We start from the raw sequence: 25,457 nt of genomic DNA, 5'->3' as shown, positions 1-25,457 counted from the left end.
CCACCACCCAGCAGATACATTCCCACTTGATGCCAAGGGGCTTTATGCCTGGCTATATCCGTTGGACCAAGCACGATGAAGCTGAGATCGTACAGGAAGGGCAATACATTGAAAGAGAAGACGAAGATATGTGCACCGATATGCCGATCGATGAATACATCGATATGCCGCTTGCCAGAGATATGTTGGCCGATGATGATCTAGAGGAGATGTTGGCCGACACCGACGTCGATGATCTGGAGTAGATGTTGCGCGATGGGGAGGGGAACTTCACCAATGAAAAAGAGTTTCAAAAGTTCTAGAGTATGTTAGAGGACTTTAAAACATCGTTGTTCCCAGGCTGCGAGAAGGAGCACACAAAGTTGCGTACCATGCTTTCACTGCTGCAATTGAAGGCAAGCAACGGGTGGTCTGATACAAGCTTCACAGAGTTGTTACTATTTTTGAAGAAATTGCTTTCAAAGGAAAATGTGCTGCCAGAAAACACGTACCAGGCCAAGCAGGTTGTATACGCCCATTGGGGTTGGAAGTACAGAAAATACATGCATGTCCAAATGATTGCATGTTGTATCGCGGAGAGCATGCAGACATGCAAGCGTGTCTCGTCTGTGGTGCAGCACGGTACAAGCGTGATGGTGATGATGTCGATGGTGAACGAAAGAAGAAAAGGCATCATGTGAAGGTGATGTGGTATTTTCCTATAGTTCCCCGTTTGGAGCGTTTATTCGTGAACAAAAGGCATGCCGAACTGATGCGATGGAACGCCGATGAGCGCAAGGATGATGGAATGCTGAGACACCCCGCTGATTCTACGCAGTGGAGAAACATTGATAGGATATACAAGATGCCCTTTGTAGAAGATGTGAGGAATATAAGATTTGGGTTGAGTACAGATGGGATGAATCCATTCGGCAACATGAGCAGTAGTCATAGCACTTGGCCATTGACCCTATGTGTCTACAACCTTCCTCCTTGGTTGTGTATGAAGCGGAAGTACATTATGATGCCGGTGCTGATATCAGGGCCGAGGCAACCTGGCAACGATATCGATGTCTACCTGAAACCATTAATGGGAGATTTTGTAATACTGTGGAACGATGGTGTGCAGGTATGGGATGCATACAAACGAGAGAACATCACCCTACGTGCAATGCTGTTCGTAACAATCTAAGATTGGCCAGCCCTTGGCAACCTATCAGGCCAGACTGTTAAAGGCTACTGTGCATGCGTGCATTACTTGGATGAAACAGAGAGCTTGTGGCTGAAGAATAGCCAAAAAATGGTGTACCTAGGTCATCGTAAATTTCTTCGCAAGGATCACCCGTACCGCAGCAACAGGAGAGCTTTTGATGGGAAAGTTGAGACTCGATCACCTCCTAAGCATCGCATTGGGAGACAGGTATATGAGATGGTAAAGGGACTTAGGGTTATCCTTGGAAAGGGACGCGGGAGTTCACTGGTTCCAAAATCTAATCTTATAGCTCCTATGTTCAAAAAGAAATCTATCTTTTATGACTTAGCATATTGACCGGATTTGGTGGTTCGACACGCAATCGATGTCATGCACATTGAGAAGAATGTGTGTGATAGCTTGATTGGTACGTTACTAGACATACCTGGCAAAACAAAGGATACACTCCAAGCACGGAAGGACCTGAAATATTTGAAACTCAGACATGATCTACATCCCGAAGAGATGGAAGAAGGCAACAAATATCTTGGTCCCGCAAGCTACAATCTGAGCAAGGCGGAGAAAATTGCAATGTGCAAGTGCTTGTATGGAATCAATGTTCCATCCGGTTACTCCGCCAACATAAAGAGACTAGTAAACATGAAAGACTTGAAATTAACTGGCATGAAGTCTCATGATTGTCATGTGATGATGACACAGATGCTTCCAATTGCAATTAGAGGTATTCTACCGCCGAAGGTCCGAAACCCAATCATAAAGCTGTGTTCATTCTTCAACACGATATCACAGAAGGCCATTGATCCGACCAGGCTAGATAAGCTGCAGGAAGACGTGGTCGAGACTCTATCCGAGCTTGAGGCATTGTTCCCTCTATCATTTTTTGATATCATGGTGCATCTCATTGTTCACATTGTGAAAGAGATACGGATTCTTGGCCCCGTGTTTCTGCATCAGATGTACCCTTTCGAGAGGTTCATGGGAGTTCTTAAGAAATATGTTCGTAACCAAAATTGGCCGGAAGGCTGCATGGCTGAGGACTGGGGAACTGAGGAGGTCATTGATTTCTGTGTCGACTACATGAATCTCAAATTGATTGGTGTGCCTGTATCTCGCCATTAGGGGAGGCTACAGGGGAAGGAACGATATGTGCAAACGCATTCTGCACTAACGACCCCGTTTCATTCATGCAAGCACATTTTGCAATTTTGCAACAATCAGTTGTAGTGGACCCGTATGTCGAAGAACACCAGAAGATGCTACGCACCAGAAACCCAAGAAAGTCCGATGTTTGGATCACGCAAGAGCACAGAGATCATTTTGGTGCTTGGTTACGCAGACAGGTGATGGATAAACAGATAGAGTGTGCTCAGTTGAATGTGTTGGCTCACGGACCGTCTACTACAATCCTCACATTCCAACGATATAACATGAATGGCTATACATTTTATACGAGAGCTCAAGATAATAAGAGCTCCAACCAAAATAGCGGTGTCCGTATAGATGCCTACGACTGCAATGGAAATAGGGAGACCTATTACAGATTCATAGAGGAGATCTGGGAGCTCGACTATGGAGTATTAAAGGTTCCTCTTTTCCGGTGCCAATGGGTCAGACTCACAGGGGGTGTGAAGATCGACAAGTACGGTATGACTACAGTGGACCAAAAACTCGTTGGATACAGAGAAGAACCATTTGTACATGCGAATGATGTTATGCAGATCTTCTATGTTAAGGACCCGGACCCGGCTAACAAGGAGGAGCGCCACGTGGTTCTTCAAGGAAAAAGAAGGATTATCAGAGTGGAGAATGTTGTTGATGAGGAAGACTACAATCAATTCGATGTGCTACCTCCTTTCGGAGAGGACGTCGACCTAGGTCCCATGGAAGACACCGACGAACCTCCCTATGTATGTCGTGATCATAATGAAGGGTGAATCATTAAGACAAAGTAGCTAAATTGTATTAATTACTATGTATGAATTTGTTTCAGATGCAATTATACCTCACTTTTGTTATGGAAGCTTCAATTTGTACTGTATGGTGGAAAATATATTTATTATTGACCATATTGATTTTTGATTTTAGGTATATACAAAAATTAATTTTGGTATATAGCAAGTTCAAATTTAAATAAATATATAGTCTGCTAGGTCAACTTAATGTTAATAAATATAGATAGTACAAACTCAATCGAAATCACTTGAGTAGCGCAGTAGTTTGTTCGGTCTACTTGGTGTAGGACTTGGGTTCGAGTCTCTGCGCGCGCTTAGCGAAGCTAAAATAAATTTTTTGCACCCCACGATACCAGTAGTGAAAGGGGTTTCAATGCTGGTGGACATATTGGGCCGGCAGTGAAACCACTTTCACTGCCGGTGGACTTATTGGGCCGGTAGTGAAAGTAGTTTTACTGCTGGTAGTCTTATTGAGCTGGCAGTGAATGCTCTCTACGGAGAAGTAGATATTTCTTTTGAAATACAATAAAATAGTGGCGATGATGATATGGCTCGAGGCCGTATTTCTTTATTACTTCTAGGACTTTAGTACTGATTACTTGTTTGGAGAGGAAGCATTCTTCTCAAGTCAGCATTTATGTGCAGTCCTACTAGTTCAGAGAGCAGCTTCTCTCAAGACGAGCTGGATGCCCTATCTAAGGTTTACCTCAAGAGTTTTCTTTTGGCCCAACCTAAAAGAAAATTTTTCAGGTCAACCTCAGATAGGGTGTCCATCTCATCTTGAGAGAAGTTGCTCTCTGAACTAGTAGGACTGGCATATAAATGCTGACTTGCGAAGAATGCTTTCTCTCTGAACATGTAATCAATACTGAAGTCCTAATAAGGCCATTTGCTAGAGCCACTGAGCCTAATAGTTTTTTGCAAGAACATTCTTTAGTGTTAGGGTGGTTTGTAGTATATCATTTTTGAATATTCTCTGAAATTTTGGACTGCTATGACATGGTATGTTGTTCATCGTGGTCGGCAAAGTGAAGTGTTCTCCAGTTAGGAGGAATGCCACGCACAAGTTAATGGATTCATAATCCTAGTTCTGGTTGTATTCATCATTATTTTGCTATGAAAGATGATGTGACTTGTAAGATCAATGTGTCAATTGTCAGTACCCTTATGCCTATTTTGCTACGTTAGATGTGACTTTTTTTTTGTTAAATGTGGTTCTAATGTACTCAATTACAATATTGTATGTGTATGCATTCTATCTATCGACTCCTTCATGGTTATCTCACTCTTTTGACAGCCTCTCTCCCTCCCTTGTCGGCTTTATCTCTACCTCCCTTCTTTCTCAGCTCTCTATATGTATACTACTCAACCGCTCGTTCTCATCGTATGCAGAACTTCCAGGAAGGAATGGCACCACCAACCACCGACCCGGCCCAGGTGCCAGAAGGAGATGTAGTGCCGCCGTCAAACATTGAAGAACGTAGCCTGAGCCACTACATCAACCTGGAACAAATAGATGCCTGTGGAGTTGATGAGGTAATTCATAAGTAGATGAATGCATCTCTTCTACATATTATCGTATATGTTCCCAATAGTTTTTTCAGATATGCGCAGATGCTTGATGCTCCGGAGGGTCACGACAATGAGCAATCCCAGGCGTAGCATCCTGTCCGAGGTCCCTCGAAGATGCCTACCGGGTGATTTGTGATCACGGAGGTCTCTCCAGCAGGGGAGCCAACTGCACCTGAGAGAGTTCTGGGGGCCATACAAGTCAATCTGTGGGATTGCTGTTAAGGATCACATGCCCATCAGCTACAGATTGTGGACTGGCGAACGAGGTGATCCACACGTGGTTCCTTATTCAATCAAGAATGACATCTTGTGGCCCAAGATATTAGAGAAGTTTCACTTCCCTGAAGGGACAGATATGGAAGTAGTTAAGCGTAAGACGCTAATGATCATGGGCGTTTCATTTAAGAACTGGAAGGGCGCACTGGACAGAACATATGTGCATCAAGGTACAACGCCAGATTTCTGCAAGTGGCCGCAACTAGAAGATCATTGGCAAGCCTTTGCGGAGTACAAGTCGTCGAAAGAAGCACAGAGGTTGAGTGCGGTGAACAAAGCGAACTAAAAGGAGAACCTCTACCCCCAAAAAGTCGGCAGTCGTGGGTACGTGAGGAAAGAACGATAGTGGCAACAACAACTAGATCCACTGCGAGAGAGAGGTGTCATGCTTGAGACGGAGGGCTGGAGCGATCGATCGACGCGCTTCCTTCTTGGGAGCGGTGCTTCTTACTCGTCTGATGGAAGCTTATGCTTTACGACCTCCAAAGACCAGGAAGTGATACAAACGCTTGCAAAAAAGCTTGCGGAAGCCCACGAGCAGTCTGCACAAGGCTCTTTCAAGCCAAACAGGGATAGGGACGAGCTCACTTTTGTTTTGGGAAACAAGGAGCACGGTGGTCGCACATGAGGCGTTGGGGTGATGGGTTGGAAATATGGATTCCCAGGCGAGGTTGACATTTACAGGAGCCGAAAGAGATCCCAAGCAGAGCGAGATGTAGAACGAGAGGCAGAACAAGCTAGGATGATGGAAATGCTTGAACAAGCACTAAAAAAGGAGAGGCAACATACAGAACAAAAAATAGCACAAGCAGTAGCACAAGCCCTCATGCGTGAACGAGGCACCATTGTGAGCGAACAGGAACGGTCGGCAACATCTCCTAAGTTTGCGCGCTCCAGCCCCGGTTGTCGTCGGAGTAACTGTGCATGCACAGGAGTTCTGGGAGATGACCCCGTCACTTATCCCGTGGACCGCATCACAGCACAGACACCGTGTGAACTACACATTGGTGCTAGGAACATTACCATCAAGATGGCTTCCGGCGTGGCTTATCCCTGCGGCTCCCATGAACATTTGCACGGACGTCCGATACCGGAGGGCTATGCCGCAATCGAAGTAGATGAGGTAGTTGACCAGTATTGCCATGTTGAGGTGGACTGCCCCGCAGAGGAGGGCGCAAACACTATAGGAGAGAACGAGCACACATTCATCGCGTGGGAGAAGGTCTACATAGTGTTTTCACCAGGGATAGCTCCCGAGACTCTCTACTCTCCACTACACCCCGGGCCGCCGTCACCTTGAAGATCTCCCTCTCCTCAGCCATCTCCCAAAAGAAATCCACCTCCTCAGTCATCGCCTCAACGAAGTCCATCGCTCTAGAAGCCAGCCATCAGCTCAGAAAATAAGATTAGATTCTACAACATCTAAGCAGATGACATCATCTAAGAAGTCGGTGGCATCTAAGAAGTTGGCGGAACCCAAGGATGTCTATTCACTCGCTGCTGAGGAAAGAAAAAAGGTTGTGTATGCCAGTGTCATGTCTCATTTCCATCCTCCACCATCTCCACCTAAGCCTGTTGTGCCTGAAGATGCCTTGAATTTTTTCATGAAAATGGCCAAAACTAAATAGACGGGGTCGGCTTCAAGTAAGCCGCCGACTGACTATGAACGCATTAGCAAGATGCAAGCCAAGAGCAAACCAGGCCCAATCATTAAGGATGCTCCAAGAATTGCGGACTTCCTGGCTTCTTCTAGATTAACAACAGAAGAACTTACTGTGGGAGCGGATATATCAAAGTCGGATGTTATATGGCCGTTTGAGTTGGGCAAACCTTTGATCAAACCAGATATAGAAAGAAATCTTATAACTCAAATGCATTGATTACATCAATGGTACTTGGAGCAGTCCAAGCAGGGTTTTCAGGCGTTCCCCGTGAGATACAAAGATGAATATTTCCTCAACAGGGACGGCTTCTTCTGGTTGGAATTCTTGCACTTGTATGAACTGTATAAGGAATATGCCCTCGATGTAGCTATAGTCAGAGCGTGAACTCTGTAAGTGACTTATGCATATAATTCACGTTATATGATCTTGCACCTTGAAATTGCATAGCTAACTTCTCTCTTTCGTAGAATGGAGATCCAAGCATACGAACAAGACTTAGATAAGAAAGTAGGATTCATCGATCCTGGCCTTGTGAATCAGAAACTTGTAACGAAGAATCTAGACTTCACCGAGACCTACTTATTGAAGTGTCTGCTTCACCACCAATACAAGAAATTCATACTCTTACCCTACAGCTATGAGTACGTGTTTGTGCGCAAGGGCGTCCTCATTTTATGGGCAACTCAATTCTAGTACTAGTTTGCTATGGTGACATATTCTGCAATTTTCATTGGATCCTCTTTGTCATTCACCCAGACTTGAGTAAGATCATTGTGTTGGACTCACAAAAGAGAGATCAGACGACTTACCAACACCTCATCAACATGCTAAATAGGTTAACTTGATCATTTAATCTTCTCGATGATTGCATCTAAGTTTAATTGGTATTCATATTCATGTACAGGGCATACACAAGATACTGCAAGAAGAGTGTTATCCACTTTCCATTCAGGATGGAGTACGCTGTAAAAACCGACTTTCCGGTACATAATACATATTCATGTCTTGCATTTCCTACTTAATAAAAAGGGTCAATTCATTCCCCTGACGAATCCTTTCCTCTTGAAGTATATGAGGCAGCCACCCGGCACCAATCTCTGGACGTTTTATGTTCTTACTTTCATGCACGCATTCAGCCCAGACGGAAACGCTGTTAGGTTCAATGACCTTGAGGTATGAAATAACATATCGATGCCTTCTTTTCAATTTCTACACGTGTTCAAGTACTAATTCTTTCAATTCTTCAAACGCAGCGCTCCAAACTATGCACAAGTGTGTTACAACCTGCTGAAATACATGCCCTTCAAGAACAGATGGCCGGGTTCTTATTGGAACACGTTATCAACCCAACGGCGAGTTTCATGAACCGATCGTGCCGTCCACACGTGCGAGACCTTCAGATGGCACCTTACCTTCTAGCAGAGAGTATGCGACAAGGAGGAAGGCTACCAAGGGGCTTGACAACGTATTCTATTTCCGCAATTGACACAATATTAATGAATGATATTACCTGTTCTACGATATGCCACCGGTGTGTCAATGACATATGGGACCAGGTCCCACTTGTCATCCTCACAATGGATGTCATATCGTAGAACCAGCATTTATTCAGCTGTAAATTATAGATTTTTCTATTTATTAATGAATGTTATGAATTACTATTTATGATGCAAAGTTGGTATCGCCAGACGACTCTTGGACACAATGGCCTTCCAACGATGATGCGAAGGAGGAGCAAGAAGCAACGTCTTGTAAACGTGCCCAAGAGGAGCAGGATGAGAGGCTAGCCCGTGAGCTGTGCACTGCGGAGGAGCAAGAAGCAGTATCCCATAAATGCGCCCAGGAGGAGGAGGATGAGAGGCGTCAGTGTGTTGCAGAGGAGGCCGAAGGCTCAAAACCTAGAGGCGTTCAGGTGTCAGACTTCGATATCTTTGACACGCCGGTGAGCCTATAGCATAGGCGACGCTACGGTCGATCAGGCATTGCCGGGTCCTCCGCTCCACCCCCATCAGCCCCCCGGTGTCCCCGGACGTACTCACGCCATCAATCGTCAGTGCGGGGATGCGGTCCTCGTCGTGGGAGAGGTAGAGGGATATTGGACTGGCTCAACTCAACCGACTTTTCAGGGGTGACTTGTAATATTTGTGTGTTTGTCGATGCCTGACTTTTAATAGGTGTTCATTACTATGTATTAATGAAGGTATTTTTATTATTGATTTACAGTAAATATATGTATCATTGTATGCATGTATTGAGAGAGAGACAGAGAGATTGAGGAGAGAGAGGGAGTATAGAGAGGACAGAGAGGACGGCGGAGGGGGGAGAGGGAAAACATTGCCGGCTCAAACCTTCGACCGGCAGTGATTCCAGAAAATCACTGCCGGCCGAAGGATACAGCCGGCAGTGATGCTAGCGAATCACTGCTGGCCGAAGGATTTAGCCGGTAGTGATGCCTTGGGTATCACTGCCGGCTGAATCCTTCAGCCGGATTCAGCCGGCAGTGATAACCCCCTTCACCGCCGGTCCACCGAGCCGACAGTGATAGTCCTCAACTATCACTACCCGTTGCCCACTACCGGCTCCAAAACCGGCAGTGAAGGGGGTTTTGGAGCCGGCAGTGAACGGGTTTTCTGTAGTAGTGCTATGTAAATCCAACTAGTCTGACTTTCTTTTTTCAGATGTAGGTAGTCTTGATTAATCAAAAGAACAACAACGAATCCAATCCAATCAATTAAAAAGAATAACAATGAATAAATAGGATAAAATAAATAATCAACTCCAATCTAATTAATCAAAATTAACAACAATGAGTATCTTAAGTGTTTGACAAATGCTAGGTGCTACGAGTACAACATACAACTCTACAATTTTGTTCTTTTTTTTTTCTCACAACCTTGTTTCATTTTCCATTTAGTGCTGTTGAGGTGAGAAAAAAATAAGAGAAAAATAAAATAAAAATATCGTCATTAATGATGGGTCACAACTTGACCCGTCACTAATGATTGGTTTAGGATGACCCATCACTGATGAGCTGGTCATTAGTGACGGGTCAGAACTTAACCTATTATTGTTATCATAAGTGACGGATCATGTTATGACCCGTCACTAATGACCACTCATTAGAGACGGGTTTATATCGGGTCCCGATCAGATAGTACATTAGTGATGGGTTGTAGGACCCATCACTAATATGTCTTTAATGATGGGTCCTGACAATCTGTCGCTAATTTTATATCTTGTTTATCTGTTTTTCACGTAGTGGCAATAAGAGAATGATGTTTATATGGGCAAGCCAAACTCTTGTCCACTCACAAATCTAAAACATTTTTAAGTTCACAACAACACGCAACAAACTGGACAATCCTGAAGTAAGCTATTGTACTTGTTCCGCTGACAATGCCCCCAGTTCCCATAATAAAGCCAAAACTTTTCTCGGTAATTTGCCACTTCCTAGAGGCCGACCAATTTTCCAAGGGGCTTTATTGAATTGATGGTCCAAACTGTAGATGGAAGACTTACTTGAAGCAATTCCGTGTCAAAGCACCCTCGGGCTTTCTAGCTATATATAGGGTGTGTTTGGCGGAGCTACAGCTTTAAGAATTCTTGGCACTAGGGTTTTTTTAGAACAGAAACTTTATTAACTCCTATTGTTACATCAAGATGATACAACTACCAAAGAGTATGCTCCCGACCTCTGCATAACTAAGATGCACATAGCCAAAAGGGAAAATAGAATAAGGCAAACCCGAAACTACTTTGAAAAGTGAGGCACTATGAAGCGGGTCTAAGAAGATCAATATGCTATACGTAATCTAGATAGCCACCCAAAATGAGAAAAGAGCACCCTGACCTCCCGCTCCAAGTGCCCACATGCTGTAGCTACCAAAAGTCGTCTCTCCTGTCACTGCAGAATAGACCATGTATGGAGCCACCGCGTACAAGGGAAGATAACCTGCAACGGAGAGGTACATTATTTTATCCACCATTAGATCGACTTTCCATTGTTTACTTAGACCACGGAGCCAATTACCAAACATATTAGTTGTGCTACGTGGTGGATAAATATTGGAGGACAGTTGGACTTTGAACCATGCTGATCGGGCAAAACGTCAGTCAAAATAGAGGTGCTTAATCGTCTCCTTTTTGTGACAAAAGCAACACTTTTGGCTACCTTGCCATTGTCTTTTAAAGAGGTTATCATTTGTTAGAAGAACTCCTTTTCGCAGGTACCAAAGAAAGAATTTAATTTTTAAGGGAACCATCAATTTCCATAACTGCCTATTCCTATTTGGCACATCATGATGAATTAGAGCGCGATATAGGGAATTTACACAGAATTTGCCATCTTGCGAGAGATTCCACAGGATCTCGTCATGCCCTTGTGATAAGGAAACATAGCTAAGACCTTGAATCAGCTCGTTCCAAGCGTGCAACTTTAGTCCAACAAGGCTCATTCGGAAGGAAATTCCAGGTGGGTCTAATCGTAGCACGTCAGCAACCTTGTCTTCCTTGTTTCACGCAATATTATATAGGCTTGGGTACTGGTCCTTGAGTGGAGCATTTCCCAGCTATTGATCTTCCCAAAATATGATTTGGGAACCATCTTTGATAATGAAGGAACCAAAGCAGAATAGGATATGCTTGACCTTCATCAGCCCAGCCTAAAAATAGGAGTCACCTGGTCTCCAAGTGGCCCATGATGAAGGTTTGGATCCAGGGTATTTGTTCTGTAGTAATTCTTGCCAGTTCCCCTCTACAGTCTCTAAATTATAGAGCCACTTGCAAAGCATGGCCAAGTTATGGGCATCGAGATCTCTGATCCCTAAACCACCCTGGTCTTTTGGGCTGGCACATGACACTCCATTTCACTAAATGGTATTTTTTCTTATCACTATCACCTTGCCAGAAAAATCTGGAATGGTAATAGTCAAGTTGTTTTAGCACCCTCCGTGGGATAAGGAAGGAGGACATCATGTAAGTAGGTAGGCTACTGAGGACTGAGTTTAGAAGAACTAGTCGTCCACCTGTGGACAGGTATTTGCTCAACCAACTGCTCAGTCTTTTCTCAAGTCGTTTCATGACACCCTACCAATCCTAGTTCTTTAACTTACGGTGGTGAATAGGAATTCCCAAGTAGCGCATGTGTAGCATCTAGGCCCCTAGGTAAGTGGTAAGTGTTTCGGTGATTAATGATAACTGTATCATTATGACTAACAAGTTCTTTTGTAAGGGTATCAAAAATTTAGTTCATAATGATGTTTGGGTATTCTTGGTCCCTAAGCTGTTTCTATGGATGATCAAAGGATATGAGCGTCAAGATTTAGGATCTTCTAGTTCTAAGTGTCACAAGGAGATGAAAGATACTTAGAGTAAAATATGTCTCTTTTGTTAGTCTTTTGACCGTACTATAAAAAGGGGCTAAGAGTAGTAGCTTGACCTAGTTGAGTCTTGACTCAGTTAGATGCACACTTATGAAGTTCTAGCACTAGGTAGCTCAAAGAAGCTCATGGTCGAGATGTCAAGAAGTTAGAGCTTAAGAAAGTTTGAATTGGACGAGCTCAGAATTTTTTGATCTCACCGGATGGTCTGGTGCTCGATGAGTTAAACTCACCGGAGCATTCTTGGCTCAGGTCAGAAAGATGATAAGTACACTGGATGGTCCAGCGATCAGCAAGTTACTCTCACCGAAGCATTTTACAGGACTTGTGCAAATTAATAGAGGATGGAGTTGAATACAATGGATGGTCCAGTGTTCAATGGGTTGCAACACCGGAGCATTTTCCAGGAGAATTGGTTTTCTGCACTGTGAAGATGCAACACCGGAGCATTTTCAATGGGTTGTAACACCCAGTTTTAAAGGATCAAAACCAGGCACTACACATGTATGCCAGGATCAAGTTTCATACATGTGTTTACATCATCAGTGTATCATTACAGTGTCAGAATTACAATAATGATAATAACTCATTACAAAAGGACTTGAGGGTCTAAAAGAAAACACAGCGGAACAAAAGAGATCTTCAGCACCAGCGGGGCTTCCATCTTCCAAAGGTGTCAACCAGGGGCACGCCCGCCTAGAACAGTAACTCCGGGTCGAAGTCGACTTTGTCGAAGGAAACAACTTCATTGACGGCTTCTGAAAAGCGGTAGAATGCAAGAGAAAGGACAACGGGTGTGAGTACATAATGTACTGCACAAGTCTAGGGAAAACATGATATGGGGCTTCAGCCAAGGAAAGGTTAGACACTGGTTTACTGCACAAAGCAAACAATGACCTATGACTTCAACAATAAGCATCCTATTTACTAAGTGTGGAGACACAACTGTACAAGAAGGATTAACTCATCGGATTCCATCTGACTACCAAGACTCACCAGGTAATTCCATTACCTGGCTACCCAACCAACCATACCAAACCCAGGTCCCAACTAATCCTGAAGAAGTCCAAGTTCACTCTTTTCCGTGAGCATGGCTGATGGACCAGATTGATACTCTGCAGAGTTTGCACAGCTTTCCCCATGAGTCATGATTCCCGTGTTGCTTCACACTTCTGGGGTGTGGAGTCGGGGTCTCACTACAAGGCCTTTACAAAGCTCCCGCCAACTTGCAGGCACCCACTGAGGTTTCACCGCTAACAGACGACTCGGTCGCTGCAGAAGCCCCATCTTGTGCCACTACTCCGTCCAATGGTGCCCACAGAATCGAAGGGTGACTAATTAGTCGGCCAGGCCGTACCCATGTAGACCTCGTGGTTTCGTGGATTCACTTGGTTACATGTTCAAGAACCGGTTCTTACGACCCACACAGGAACATTCACAAACTTGCTGTAAAGCACCACCACAAACTAACCATCCTGTTAGGATCCCTACACCATGTTCCTACAAAAATTACCATTCCCGATTCTTGTTGCATAGTTCATTAGTCAATATTAACATTTCTCAACCATGACTGCACTAGCATCTACTACCCATTTTAACCCATGATCCATCAACGATGACAAGGAGTTATCATAAAAACTAGTAAACCCTAATATGGGATTCCATTTAGACAAGCATGCAATGAAGGATAAAATAGCTACACATGAATCCTAAAATAGGGGCAAAATGTTCAAGGACACTTGCCTTTAGTGGAGGGTTGCTCAAAATCCACGAAAGCTTGATCTTGGAGATTTCCAAACTGCTCACCTCCTAATCGACATATCGGAAAAAGCACACAAAGGAAAACACTAAGAATAGTACACCAAACAGTACTAAAACTAGGTAAAAACCCTATAAAAAGATTCTACACATCGCTACGACCATTTAAGCGTGAAAATCTCCCAAATCGGAGCTACGAGCAAAAAGTATTGAGCTTTTGAAGTTCCAGGGGCTAATCTACATGTTTTAGTTGATTTCAGAGAATAAATCGATTTGTTTTTATACTGAAAATTCTATTTATGATGTCATAATTCAAAACGGGATTATTTTTCAATTGAAAAACCTATGGAATAAGTCCACGGGCTCATGGACCATGGCCCGAAGGGCCGGTCCATGTCCACGGTGGACCAAAACCGAAGCGGTAAGCATCCTTTTAATCCGGGCCGTCCAACCGAGATCGGGTGGCCGGAATCAAAAGGAGCGGACGGGCGGCGCTGGACAGAGGGGGGGCCGACCAGTGGCGTTGGGTGACCGGAGGGTGGCTGAAAAACTCCGATGAGCAGCAGAGAAGGGAGAGGGGAGGGCGGCGAGCTCCCCCCGAGAGCAAGCGGTGCCAGAGGGGGCTCGAGGCAGCCAGGCGATAGGGCAGATGGCTGCGGCGGAGTTTGAGCTCGGGCGGCGGCGCTCCGGGGTCGGACCACGTCGGGATGCGGTCGGGGAGCGGCGGGAAGGCCTGCGCTGGCTCTGTGACACCAAGGAAGGAAAAAAACAACGATGTCAAAAGTGGCTCGGCCACGGAGAAAAACGGCGGCGGAGCTACTTACCGGCAACAATGGCGGATACGGCGGCGGCTCTATTCCATTCGCGAAAAGAGGGGAAAAGGGGTGGAGTGAGTGCGGAACCTCGCAAGGATGGTGATGGAGGGCTTAAATACCCGAGAGAGGGAGAGGAGAGGTCGGATTTGGGGAGGCTCGGATTTTGAAACGACCGGCGGATTTGGGGGCGCTCGGGTTCATCGGCTGGAGGAAGAGGAAGGGGAGCCGGCGGGCGGGCTGCTCGGCTCGGTGGCTTGGGCCACGCCCACATGACGGCGAGACAAGGCGGGGAGGGTGGCTCGACCAAACGGCAGGCCGGCTCGGCGGTGCGGCTGGGGCGTGGTCGAGCGGTGGTCGAGCGGGGCTCGGGGTGGTCGAACGGGGCTCGGGGTGGTCGAGCGGGGTGCGGGATGGTCGAGCGGCGCTCGGCCCAGCGCGGGAAGGAGGCCGGCGGCTCACGCGGGTGGAAGACAGGGGAGGGAAGAGGTAGGGATTGGGCCGGTGAAGAAAAGATTCGGCCCGGGAAGACTATTTCAATTTTAAAACTCTTTTCTATTTAGATTTCAAACAAATTTCAAAAGAGGGTTTTAAACGGGCGACTTCTAGCAAATTTTTGCAAACTTTTCCACGCATAAAAACCCTATTGCATCTACAACGGCATGAATGCATCAAACATATATGACCTATGTCAATTTAAATTTAGAAATTAATTTCTTCTATAGAACAAAAGTTGCAACTCCTATTAAATTTCTAACAAAATTTTAAACTATTGCAAAAATTGAAATTTAGGGTGTTACAAACCTACCCCCCTTAGGTTGAATCTCGCCCTCGAGATTCTGAAGGATCGAAGAAGAGATAGGGAAACTCGGTCTTCATATCATCTTCCCTTTCCCAGGTTGCTTCTTCTTCTGAGTGATGCTTCCACTGCACTTTGCACATACGGACTCGCCTGTTTCTGTTGACCCGCTCTGATATATCATGAATCTTGACCGAATATTCTGAATAGGAGAGATCTTCTCGCACATCCAGTTCCTCTACTGGTAACTGCTCTTCGGGAACTCTCAAACACTTCTTCAATTGTGACACATGGAACATATCGTGTACTCCAGAGAGTTGAGGTGGTAACTCAAGCTGGAAAGCTACTTCTCCTCGTCTTCCCAGTATCTTTTATGGACCAATAAACCGAGGTGAAAGCTTGCCCTTGACCTTGAATCTACGTAGACCTCTGATCGGTGATACTTTGAGATACACAAAGTCTCCTACTTCAAAAGTCAGTTCCCGATTATCTTCATAACTCTTTTGTCTTGATTGTGCTATTTTCGGATTGTCTCTGATCTCTTGCACTTGCCTTTCTGCTTCTCTCAGAACTTCTGGACCGATAACTTGGCTTTCCCCGGTCTGGTTCCAGAACAACGGAGTTCTACACTTCCTTCCATATAAGGCTTCAAAAGGAGACATCTTCAGACGAGCTTGATAACTGTTATTGTATGAGAATTCCGCATATGGCAGATTCTTGTCCCAACTATTACCATTCTTCAGTGCACATGCTCTCATCATGTCTTCAAGGATTTGATTTACTCTTTCTGTCTGTCCATCAGTCTGCGGGTGATATGCTGAACTGAAATTTAACCTTGTATCCATAGATTCATGTAGACGTTGCCAAAACCGTGAGGTAAACTGACTGCCACGATCAGATACAATTATCTTGGGTACTCAATCCAGACACACAATTCTGGACATATATAACTCAGCTAGCTTCGGACCTCGATAGGATTCTTTGACTAGAATGAAGTGAGCTACTTTTGTCAACCGGTCGACTACGACCCATATGGAATCATATCCTGATTGTGTTAGTGGTAGACCCACAATGAAATCCATGCTGATTTCCTCCCACTTCCATTCAGGTACTTTCAATGGTTGTAGTAGTCCTGCTGGTTTTTGATGCTTGGCTTTGACTCGCTGATAGATATCACACAAAGCCACATATTCTACTACTGCACGTTTCATTCCATACCACCAATACTGATCTTTCGGATCTTGGTACATCTTGGTACTCCCTGGGTGAATGGAATATGCCGAATCATGAGCTTCCTTTAAAATTGTATCCCGAATAGACTTTATGTCCGGAACACATATCCTGTGCTTGTACCACACTGTACCCTGCTCATCTTCAGTGAAATCTGGGGCTTTGCCAACTTTGATGAGCTGCTTGATTTCCAAGATCTTGTCATCCTCAAGCTGACCCTTTCTTATATCTTGTTCAAGCGTTGAGTCGATTTCCATTGCAACTATCTCGGTGTTACACACCATACCCAGATTCAACCTTTCAAATTCCTTGCATAGCTCGGGATTCATTTCTTGAAGAGTTATAACATTGACTTGAGATTTCCTGCTTAAAGCATCTGCTACTACATGACCCTCTTGCATGAGCACACAACCCAAACCTTGACGAGATGCGTCACAATACACCGAAAATAGCTTCTGGGTGTCATACATGATCATTACTGGAGCTGAGGTCAACTTTTTCTTCAACTCATTGAAACTTGCTTCTCGAGTGGCTGTCCACTTGAACTCTGCTCCTTTCTCTAGCAGTTCCGCCATTGGCTTCGCTATATTGGAGAAAGCTTCTATGAACCGACGGTAATATCCTGCTAGACCCAAGAAACTGCAGACCTCTGAAACATTCTGTGGTTGTTTCCAGTTCAGAACATCCTTCATTTTGGATGGGTCCACAGATACACTTCCTGCTAAAATTATGTGACCTAGGAAGGGAACTTCATTCAACCAAAACTCACATTTGCTTAACTTGGCATACAGCTGGTTCTCCCTGAGCTTCTGCAGTACCAACCTTAGGTGTTCCTCGTGCTCTTCTTCGTTCGTGGAGAAAACCATAATGTCATCGATAAATACCTTAGGGTCAATCTTGGAAAACACACATACTCCTTTCAACTGGTCAACCAGATATTCAATGCGGGGCGGGGGATACTTGTTCTTGATAGTCACTTCTGGGATCGGAGTGTAGCTTCTAAGTACTGTCCTTTCTTTGGCACACCTTATTACTCCATTACTCTTGCTGACTAGCCTCTTCCAAGAACAACATCTGGGTCTTAGATTCCAGAACCAAAAGATTGGCTAAAAAGTCTACCCCCTTTAAAAGGGTTTGAACTAAAACATGCACATCTTACTCTTTGTTTCATTCTGAAAACTTTACCATTGACATTGATAAGGTGTATCTTACAATGGAAGTTTGGTTCTATGAAGGAAAATATAATCCATTTTGGAAACTTTATTATAGAGTTGAACAAGAATTACATCACAAGGAATGTTCTTATGCCTGCTAAGCTTCTTTGATCTTGATGTTGTCGAGCTGATACTCAACATGGTTTAGTTGAGGTGATCTTTCTTTAAGTAGGAGCTTGAAACTTTTCATGGCTAGGTTGAGAACTTCTTCTTAATATTGAGGTCAGGTTGATCCAACGTATGATACATTGTCGGACACCTGTAGATTCTATGCAGGGGTCCTCCATAGTGAAAACATGCTTTCTCATTGGGAGGAGCAAGATACCTTTTAGAGCACTCATTGACAAAGTGTCCTTCATCTCCACAGTGTAAACACACTTTCTTCGCATCAGGCACAAGAATCCTTAGGGGACATTGGTTAGCATAATGTCTTGCTTCTCCACAACAAAAACACGCCTTCCTTGTAGGGGTATTCCGGGATTTACTCTCGACGTGTGGAACTTCGTGATTGACAAAATCAAGTGCTTGTTCTGGTGTGGAACGTAGCCGAGAACTGTTGTTTGCCTGTCAGTCTTCCAAAGCTCTTTTCCCTTTCTTGTTGTTGCCCTGCTGTCTAAGCTTGTCTTCTGCACCCAGATCTTCTTTAAGCTTGACAGGACCCTGTCGATCTTGATTGTCTTGGGTTGCTCCCTGAAAGTCATGACGTTCTAAATGTGGAACTGAGATCTCCATATCGCGCTCGGGGTTGATCTTGGTCCGATTGGGGTATGTCTTAGGACAATATCTCACAATGTGTCCTTCTCCTCCACAATGGTAACACACTACTTTCTTTGTAGTAGAATCCTGAGGTTTGCTTTCGTCCAGATTTGCAAGTTGGGGAATCTAAATGTTGGGACGTGGGAGAGAAACCTTTTCAGCCGTATCATCCTTTTCTTGACTGACGGGATTGCCCTGTTGCACTGATCCAACTTGATTTTTGCACTTTTTGGAACGTTTGGCCTTGTGCGGTTCAAATTCACTGCAGGTGATCACCCAATCACTGATGTCGAGATCCCAAGGATCACTTTGCTTCTGTCTTCTATTACGTGCTTGGGGTTGAAACTGAGTAGGCTTTAGAGTGTTGGTGTTGACCTGATTTGGAAACTTCTTAGGACACCTATTCAAATAATATCCTTCATCTCCACAATGGAAACATCCTTTGCTTGAGGCCGGAGTAGCTGGACTATTCTTGGCTTGAGGAGTGGCAAGCAGAGTAGGGCGGGGTGTCTGATAATCGGAGTGTTGAACAGGTGTATGGGGTTGAGGCCTGTACTGATTGTTGGGATGGAGCATAGACCCTTGCTGAAAAGCTTGAGTTGACACACAAGGACGTGCATTGCTTCCTTGTCCTTGGAATGGTATCTTCCTCTTCTTCCTGTTGTCCGGTTGACTATGTTCATCTTTTACACTCAGAGCTTTATTGACCTGTAGCAACCTTTCCATATTCTGAGCCATGCTTAGGAGGATCTAAGTCTGCGTTGCTAGAAGTTGCTCCTTGCTAAGCTGTGACGGCGTATGCTGGTTGTTGCCATTGTTGTTAGGGTTGGCGTCCTCACCATACTGGTCTTCCTTTGTGTTCACCATCTGGTTAGGATTGAAGAGGAAGGTTAGAGCAAGAAGAGAAAGAAGTAGAAGGAGAAAACCCAGCTATACTCTAAACCATAGAGATATATAAGGAATGTCGTTGTTACCAGATGCTAAAGCATCCCTCAACGCACTCCAGCACTCAAACAGAAAATCCAAATCACTCAAGGCACACCACACAAAAGCACACTACTAACATCGCTCTAGCATTCTGAAGAAAAGGGAACATCCTCCTATGACTCGAGAAAATAAAACTGAGCAGCGCGGAGGCAGATCTTCAAGTCTTCAGTGTTGTGGTAGACGATTCTTCCTTGTAGCGAAGAGTCTTCACTTCATCATCGGAATCTTCATACGAGGCAGAAGCACCAAGCGAGACCTTCCGAGCATCCACCTTGATCAGGGTAACCTGGGCTGGAAAACAAGGCTAAAAGTTTTTTTTTCAAAATAGTCTTTTAAAATATGACCTTATGGCACGACCATTCTATCTAGGCTGCGTTCTATGGTCAACACAGCTCTGATACCACTTCTGTAACACCCGGTTTTAAAGGATCAAAACCAGGCACTACACATGTATGCCAGGATCAAGTTTCATACATGTGTTTACATCATCAGTGTATCATTACAGTGTCAGAATTACAATAACGATAATAACTCATTACAAAAGGACCTGAGGGTCTAAAAGAAAACACAGCGGAATAAAAGAGATCTTCAATGCCAGCGGGGCTTCCATCTTCCATAGGCGTCAATCGGGGGCACGTCAGCCTAGAACAACAACTCCGGGTCGAAGTCGACTTCGTCGAAGGAAACAACTTCATTGACGGCTTCTGGATAGCGGTAGAATGCAAGAGAAAGGACAACGGGTGTGAGTACATAATGTACTGCGCAAGTGTAGGGAAAAACATGATATGGGGCTTCAGCCAAGGAAAGGTTAGACACTGGTTTACTGCACAAAGCAAACAATGACCTATGACTTCAACAATAAGCATCCTATTTACTAAGTGTGGAGACACAACTGTACAAGAAGGATTAACTCATCGGATTCCATTCAACTACCAAGACTCACCAGGTAATTCCATTACCTGGCTACCCAACCAACCATACCAAACCCAGGTCCCAACTAATCCTGAAGAAGTCCAAGTTCACTCTTTTTCCGTGAGCATGGCTGATCGACCAGATTGATACTCTGCAGAGTTTGCACAGCTTTCCCCATGAGTCATGATTCCCGTGTTGCTTCACACTTCTGGGGTGTGGAGTCGGGGTCTCACTACAAGGCCTTTACAAAGCTCCCGCCAACTTGCAGGCACCCACTGAGGTTTCACCGCTAACAGACGACTCGGTCGCTGCAGAAGCCCCATCTTGTGCCACTACTCCGTCCAATGGTGCCCACAGAATCGAAGGGTGACTAATTAGTCGGCCAGGCCGTACCCATGTAGACCTCGTGGTTTCGTGGATTCACTTGGTTACATGTTCAAGAACCGGTTCTTAGGACCCACACAGGAACATTCACAAACTTGCTGTAAAGCACCACCACAAACTAACCATCCTGTTAGGATCCCTACACCATGTTACTACAAAAATTACCATTCCCGATTCTTGTTGCACAGTTCATTAGTCAATATTAACATTTCTCAACCATGACTGCACTGGCATCTACTACCTATTTTAACCCATGATCCATCAACGGCGATAAGGAATTATCATACAAAACTAGTAAACCCTAACATGGGATTCCATTTAGACAAGCATGCAATGAAGGATAAAACAGCTACACATGAATTCTAAAATAGGGGAAAAATGTTCAAGGGCACTTGCCTTCAGTGGAGGGTTGCTCAAAATCCTCGAAAGCTTGATCTTGTAGATTTCCAAACTGCTCACCTCCTAATCGACATACCGGAAAAAGCACACAAAGGAAAACACTAAGAACAGTACCCCAAACAGTACTAAAACTAGGTAAAAACCCTATTAAAAGATTCTACACGTCGCTACGAACATTTGAGCGTGAGAATTGCCCAAATCGGAGCTACGAGCAAAAAGTATTGAGCTTTTGAAGTTCCAGGGGCTAATCTACATGTTTTAGTTGATTTCAGAGAATAAATCGATTTGTATTTATACTAAAAGTTCTATTTATGATGTCATAATTCAAAACGGGATTATTTTTCAATTGAAAAACCTATGGAATAAGTCCACGGGCTCATGGACCATGGCCCGAAGGGCCGGTCCATGTCCACGGTGGACCAAAACCGAAGCGGTAAGCATCCTTTTAATCCAGGCCGTCCAACCGAGATCGGGCGGCCGGAATCAAAAGGAGCGGACGGGTGGCGCTGGACAGAGGGGGCGGCCGGCCGGTGGCGGCGGGTGACCGGAGGGCGGCCGGAACGACGCTCTGGCGGCTGGAAAACTTCGATGAGCGGCGGAGAAGGGAGAGAGGAGGGCGGCGAGCTCACTCCGAGAGCAAACGGTGCCGGAGGGGGCTCGAGGCGGCTGGGCGACGGGGTAGACGGCGGTAGCAGAGTTTGAGCTCGGGCGGTGGCGCTCCGGGGTCGGGTGACGTCGGGATGCAGCCGGGGAGCGACGGGAAGGCCCTGCGCCGGCTCTGTGACACCAAGGAAGGAAAAAAAAACGACGTCAAAAGTGGCTCGGCCACGGAGAAAAACGGCGACGGAGCTACTTACCGGCAACAATTGCGGAGACGGCGGTGGCTTGATTCTGTGTGCGAAAAGAGGGGAAAAATGGTGGAGTGAGTGCGGAACCTCGCAAGGATGGTGATGGAGGGCTTAAATACTCGAGAGAGGGAGAGGAGAGGTCGGATTTAGGGAGAGATGGCCAGCGCCCTAATTGGCAATAAAGCGTTAGTTTCCATACTTAAGAGAGGAGAATGATGGGGGAAACGGCCGAAATCAAGAGAGGGGAGGGAGGAGATCACGGCCATGTGATTTGATTGAAGAATTCGGGCGCGGGGAGGCTCAGATTTTGAAAAGGCCGGCGGATTTGGGGGCACTCGGGTTCGGCGGTCGGAGGAAGAGGAAGGGGAGCCGGCGGGAGGGTGGCTCAGCTCGGCGGCTTGGGCCGGGCCCACATGATGGCAAGACAAGGCGGGGAGGGCGGCTCGGCCAAAGGGTAGGCCGGCTTTGCGGCGCGGCTGGGGCGTGGTCGAGCGGTGGTCGAGCGGGTCTCGGGGTGGTCGAGCGGGGTGCGGGATGGTCGAGCGGGGCTCGGGGTGGTCGAGCGGGGTGCGGGATGGTCGAGCGGGGCTCGACCCAGCGAGGGAAGGAGGCCGGCGGCCCACGCGGGTGGAAGAGAGGGGAGGGAAGAGGTAGTGATTGGGCCGGGGAAGAAAAGATTCGGCTCGAGAAGACTTTTCCAATTTTAAAACTCTTTTCTATTTAGATTTCAAACAAATTTCAAAAGAGGTTTTTAAACGGGTGACTTCTAGCAATTTTTTGCAAACTTTTCCACGCATAAAAACCCTATTGCATCTACAACGGCATGAATGCATCAAACATATATGACCTATGTCAATTTAAATTTAGAAATTAATTTCTTCTATGGAACAAAAGTTGCAACTCCTATTAAATTTCTAACAAAATTTTAAACTATTGCAAAAATTGAAATTTAGGGTGTTACAATGGTCTGGTGTGTGGATAGCAGGACCGTCGGAGCTTTTCTCAGCAATAACGACTAATGACAGCTGGCACAATGTTGGCTTTGAAGATTGTACACACCGAATGGTCCGGCGTGTATGAGATGTTGTACATCGGATTATCCGGTGTTAACAGAAAATATGGGTGATTGGGCAACGGCTAGATTTGGACCTTTAGCCTATAAATACCCTTTCATTTCGTCTCACTCATATCTCTTGCGAACCTAGAGGAGTCTATACACTGTGTGTGTCATCAAGAAGCAAGAGAGTGCACTAGAGTGATTTGCAAACTTCTTAATTGAAGATTAAGGACATCATTAGTGCATAGAGAGTAGCAAGTGTGCATCTAACTGCAGTTTAGGCATGATCTTGGTCAAGTGAAGCTATTGGCTTGTTACTCTTGGTCGTCTGCAACACCTAGCCAGTCTTTGGTGATTGGAGGTGCCTTGGTGAGCTCGTGGAGTTCTTGCGGGAGCCCCGAGAAGAGCGATGTACTTGGTTTGATGCCTGCCAATCCGGAGATAGAGAAGTGATAATCATGAGGAAGTACTTGAGTCTTGGTGGCTCAAGGCGGAGCGATATCCTTAGTGGATACTCTAATGAGGACAAGGGGGGAGTGCCAACTCCTCAATATCTCGGGAAAAAATCGGTGTCTTCTTGTCTATCTCTTTACTTTCCCGCATTTACTTTGAACATTTACATTCTTGCAAGCTTTTAATTCCGTATTTACTTTGTGTTCTAGCTTTCTTGATTACTTGCTTGTTCGTGTAGCTGTATTTCTTTCCATCTAGGCAATGGTTGCTACTTGTTTTAGAATTCGGTAGAATTAGTTTTCAATTAGAGCCCAATGCACCCCCATTTTGAGCCATTCGATCCTTTCAGTTGGTATCAGAGTCTCGTTCTCTTGTTAGGCTTAACATCCTAGAGTAATGGCCCCCGGGAATAGCGGTAGTGTGCCAAATTTCAAGAGAAAGAACTTCGTCTATTCGAATGTTCTCATGGCAAGCTATCTTGAGGCTATTTCCCTTGAAGTTTAGCTAGCCACCTCCATTGGGTTTGATCAACATTTTCTGAACAACAAGTTAGATGGAATGCTAAGGCTAAACATGCTATTTTTGAGGGAATTAGTGAAGAAGTTTTCTCTAGAGTAAGAAGCAAGGAGTTAGCTCATGATATTTGGATCGGTCTATGTGAAATTCATGAAGGCTCTAGGGAAATCCGGGAGGAAAGATATCATGTGCTAATAAACAATCTTAATCAATTTAAGATGCTTCCCAATGAGTTATGCAATGATATGTAATCTCGCATGAACATGCTTGTTTAGGAAATCAATTCTCTTGCACTTACTCAATTGTCTCAAAAAGACATTATTCATAGGATCTTGATGGTGCTACCCAAGCCGCAATACAATATTATCATCTCTCTTCTTAATGAAAGGGACATCAACGACATGACCATCACCGATGCCGTTGGGAAGATTTGTGCTCATGAGATATTCTTATTTGGAGATCAAGGTAAAATGCATTTATCCTAGAAGAATCTTGCTCTCAAGGACAAGATGGTTGACAAGAAGAAGAAGATGAAGCTTCCATCATCAAGTGAAAGTGATGAAGATGATGATGATGATGATGACGACTCCAACACCGAGCTTGCCCTCCTAATGAGAAGAACCATAAGGATGATATCCATGTTGGGCAAGAAGGGCTACAACTATGATCCCAAGAAGAACAAATTTCACTCGAAGAAATTTGACAAGCCCGATGGCAGAGATAAGAAGAAATGTTACAATTGTGGTGACTATGACCACATGTCATATGATTATCCTCACCCCGACAAAAGAAACAAGAACAAGAGCAAGCCAAATGATGCAAGTGATGATGAGGACAAGCACATGATTGGGTCACTTCTTTACCTTACCACATCTAGGCCCGATATTATATTTAGTGTATGCATGTGCGCTCATTTTCAAGCTAGTCCTAAGGAATCGTATCTTAGCGCAGTTAAGAGGATCCTTATATACCTAAAGCATACACCCAGCATTGGCTTGTGGTATCCCAAAGGTGCCAGTTTCTTACTCTTGGGTTACTCGGATTCGGACTTTACTGAATGCCGTGTGGATCATAAGAGTACTTCGAGCGGGTGCCACTTGCTAGTGCGGTCCCTAGTTTCTTGGTGTTCTAAGAAGCAAAACTCGGTAGCCTTATCCACCACAGAAGCCGAATACATAGCCGGCGGAGCATGTTGTGCTCAAATCCTCTATATGAGGTAAACCTTGTTAGACTTTAGTGTTCATATAGAGAAGGTTCTACTCCTTTGTGACAATGAGAGTGCCGTAAAACTTGAAAAC

This window comes from Phragmites australis, chromosome 7 (assembly GCF_958298935.1).
Source record: "Phragmites australis chromosome 7, lpPhrAust1.1, whole genome shotgun sequence".
In the NCBI taxonomy this organism is placed as follows: Eukaryota; Viridiplantae; Streptophyta; class Magnoliopsida; order Poales; family Poaceae; genus Phragmites; species Phragmites australis.
This window is presented reverse-complemented; position numbering follows the sequence as displayed.